Source organism: Zingiber officinale, chromosome 3A (genome assembly GCF_018446385.1).
Source record: "Zingiber officinale cultivar Zhangliang chromosome 3A, Zo_v1.1, whole genome shotgun sequence".
In the NCBI taxonomy this organism is placed as follows: Eukaryota; Viridiplantae; Streptophyta; class Magnoliopsida; order Zingiberales; family Zingiberaceae; genus Zingiber; species Zingiber officinale.
The window spans coordinates 47,953,237-47,957,016 of NC_055990.1; the positions used below are offsets into that span (position 1 = coordinate 47,953,237).

The 3,780-nt window shown below is 41.0% G+C and overlaps 1 long non-coding RNA gene across 1 annotated transcript; it reads left to right on the forward strand.

The window, feature by feature from the left end:
* Positions 1-288: 288 nt before the first annotated feature.
* LOC122053719 lies at positions 289-2,793 on the forward strand. The gene is made up of 3 exons (XR_006132324.1): positions 289-604; positions 689-829; positions 2,740-2,793. It is a non-coding gene; the product is annotated as an uncharacterized LOC122053719 (long non-coding RNA).
* The last annotated feature ends 987 nt before the right edge of the window (positions 2,794-3,780 follow it).

Here is a 3,780-nt window from a genome sequence, read left to right on the forward strand (position 1 = left end):
AACCCATGTTAGATTCAAACTTAGTTTTGGGTTAATCAAGCAAGCGTCCTAATGTGAGATATCGAAAAATTTAAATAAATAGGGTTATTTGACGAATAGCCTTATAAAATTTTTTCGGAGTTTTTAGAAATTTTCTGGGAATTTTTCGGAGCTTGTATGACAGGTGTTTGAGGGCAAAATTTCGGCTTCGGGTAAAGCCTGTTTGGGATACCCATTTAAGTGAGGAAAAGTTTTAATTATAAATTCCTTTCTTTTCCTTTTCTCCCCCAAATCGTCGTCTCCACCCGATCCTATTCCCGATCTCTCCTCCCCCGATCTCCCTCCGCTCGACGTGCTCGCTCGCGGACGACTCGGCGACGATACCAAAGGACCAAGTCACCGGAGCTTGGCGGAAACCAGCGGGCTCTAGGGCGTCTTCGGCCGAGGAGTTGTTGTTCGGTGGATTCAGCGACTGGTCGTACGGCTAGGGCACAGCGGAGGCTTGATCGCGTCGTCTCCCAACCAATCGACCTTCCCTTTCCTCTTCTTGAGCTGCTCACAGAGCGATCCGCATCTTCTCAGCTAGATTGGGTTGTGTGATGTCGTCTAGAGGTGATCGATAGAGGTAAGCGTCGTCGGGCATTTCGTAGATTCAAGGATTTCGTCCGATTTGGGTTTTGTTCTTCATGATTCTTCTTGTTTGGATTAGGGGAAGTGTCAGATCACTCTATTGCGGTTTTCCCCTGATTGGATCTTGGATCTCCTCTGCCTTGCTATTGATTGAGGGTCAGAGGAATCCCTGGTACGCAGAATCGAATCGGGTGACACCTTCTGGAGACATTTGGTTGAGGTAAGGTTAGGGTATTGTTTGATCTATAATTTCCATGGTGTGATCTACTAGTTGATCTGTGATATTCAATCTTGTTCTGATCAGTAATACTCTTGCTTGATATCATCTTGATTTGTTCCGTGGGAAGAATTCCAGCAAGGTGTTGTTTCTGTAGATTGCTTCGTTCCGGCAGTAACAATCACCTTAATCCAGCATCAATAGTAGGTTTGATCTGGTCTGTTCTATTTGTGAACTTTCTAGTTTCGGCAGTAAGCCATCAAGCAACAACAACAACTGGAATTAAGGTAAGGTGAAAGAGTTGTTCTCTATGTATTGAATTAGGGTTAGGTTTGAATTGAATTTTGGGTGGAACATGTTGTAGATCATGTTTTGAATTTGGATATTTGTTAGATGGTCATGTGTTAGATGATTAGGTATGATCTTGATACCTATTGATAATTTATTCATCATTAGGTTGTGTAGATTAATTAGGTTATATGGATTTAGGTTTTGGATTTTCTATCTAAAGGGTTGTTTGGGGTTCAGGTAATTAACCATAATTAACCGTTAGAAAGGTTGAGGGATATGGTTTAGGGTTTATCGCTAAATTTCTATTTAGAATTTATTTAGCTATTTGTTTGTATTCTAGCTAAATAAAAGTAAATGTATTTGTTTACACAGGACTCTGATTCGAGATGGGTGTCTCGACTTAGGATTTGGATTAACTGTACCTTCTATTTGAGGCGGGTACCCTTTGACTTATCTTTTTGATAATGTCTTATGATATGTGTAGTTTATATATAATTACTAGTGGTAGATGGTAGATTATCTCTTCCCTGGTCTTGGCTTAGTTGATACCTATCACATGTTCTTCTGTTAGTTGTTTTACTATAGAACTAGATGCCTTTATCTTTTGTCATGTGTATATATGTTCATAGAGATGGATATTTATAATGCTTATCTACACTTGATTAGTTGCTGGGGATACTTATTATATGATGTTGGATTTGCGTTGCTTATATCATTGTTATACACATGCGTTTGTTTTATTGGTACCTATGCATATGGAGGAGGATATGTTCAGGTATGACATATTGTAACCGCACGCACCATATCGCATGATTGCATACTGGGCGATTGACGACTCCATTGTTGTTAAGCTTGTCGGCCGACTACATGAGGGCCTGCACATAGCGTGACCACTGCATGGGTAGTGGCACAGCACTCAGGGTGTGTATGGCAGGTTGCTCAGTGGTGCACCGCCGGGGTGCTCATAGGTAGCACGATGCAGCGGGGTAGCACGTCGGGGTCCCTCCCCATCATTGTGTACCGGGAGATGAGAGCGTTACGCTCCCTCACTCTGATTTGAGGTAGGAGGATAGGTGTACTCCGACAGCATCCCGTCCACTCGGACACTCTTCAGGGGTAGTGACGGCAGAGTGCACGGTGTCACAGCCCTACCCACTCGGTCTCACCATTGTGTGTGAGATGGCTGACTGGCGTCAAGGGTGACCATGTCATATTGCATCATATGCACAGATTGCAATTATTGTGATTGTTGCATATTGGATGCTGCACTTGGGTGACTGCATATGATTGTCATGCATACAGGATACATGCTTAATTGCTCTGACTATCTTTGTCTGTGTATGCCCACAGTCATTTTCCCAAGCCTCGCAGGTGAGTACAGTTTATTTCAGTATTACATTTCTTAATATTCTTGTAGTAGACTGTATTACATGCCTATTGTTGCTTACTGCAGTTTATTCAGTTATGCATACCTGTTATACTGTTAGGAGACTATACTATATGTTGTATTGTTAGGATACTGTACCGTAGGATTGTTGCTGGTAGTTATATGTTGATGTACATATCTATTGGATTACCTGCTGAGTTCTTTGGACTCACACCATTGTATTACTACATTTCAGGTTGATGCCGTCGGGAGATATTCCATTCGCTAGCCCCCTTTATCGCGAGGATTTTCCTGTTGTCGGGATATGTTTTGCTTTTGCATCTTATATACTTGTGATGTGGGTTTTGTATTGTGGACTTTATATCGAACACTTGGTTTTACTACTTTTGGTTTTCCGCTGCGGATATTTCCATTACTTCGTGGACTTCGTTTTCTTCGTTGTAGTGGAATAGGAGGTTTTACATATATCTACGATGTGTCTTCCTTTATATAACTGCGTGGATTGTTAATATTATACCTGTGTGGAAGTGTTGAATATAACTGAGTGGATTGTTTACTATTTGTGTGTATTGTTCCAGCCGTGTGGGCCGATGGTTTAGATATATATATTTTTGGATTCATATTATCACCCGTACAGGGGAGATGCTGTCGAAATTTCTTCTGGCAGGGACTACCTAGGGCGTGATAATTTATTTGGTATCAGAGCGGATTTCTGATACTTGTTTCTCGCGTTCTAGAGTTTACGAGTTTATTTGGGTATTTTCAGATTTGTACGGATTCCGTCGATTTTCTCGTTTCGGAATTCCGAGGTATTTTGATGCGGTCCTATTTGGGGGCTAAGCAGTGACAAGACATCTTCAGACGGTACTTAGTAAATAAGTAAATTAGGTAATTTTATAGTTTTTATACCTGTAGTAATATCTAGGTAACATTTTGTTATAGATATGACATATACACGTTGTTGGTTGCTACTCGGAAAACCTAGAGGTTCCACTGTACAAAAATTTTGTACAAAGGTCTGAACCTTTTCCTAGCTACCATGTGTTCTTTTAAATTAAATTTTGGATCGCCTGCGGAACTTAACACGTTTGATCCAAAACTTAATCTATTTGCTCTTTAAGGTTTAGACTTGGATCTCCTGCGGAACTTAACACGTTTGATCCAAATCACCTAAGTTATTAATTTCATTAAATATTAATTTCCATAATTGGTTCCCAGTACTGACGTGGCGAGGCACATGGCCTTCTTGAATATGGGAACAACCACCACCGACTAG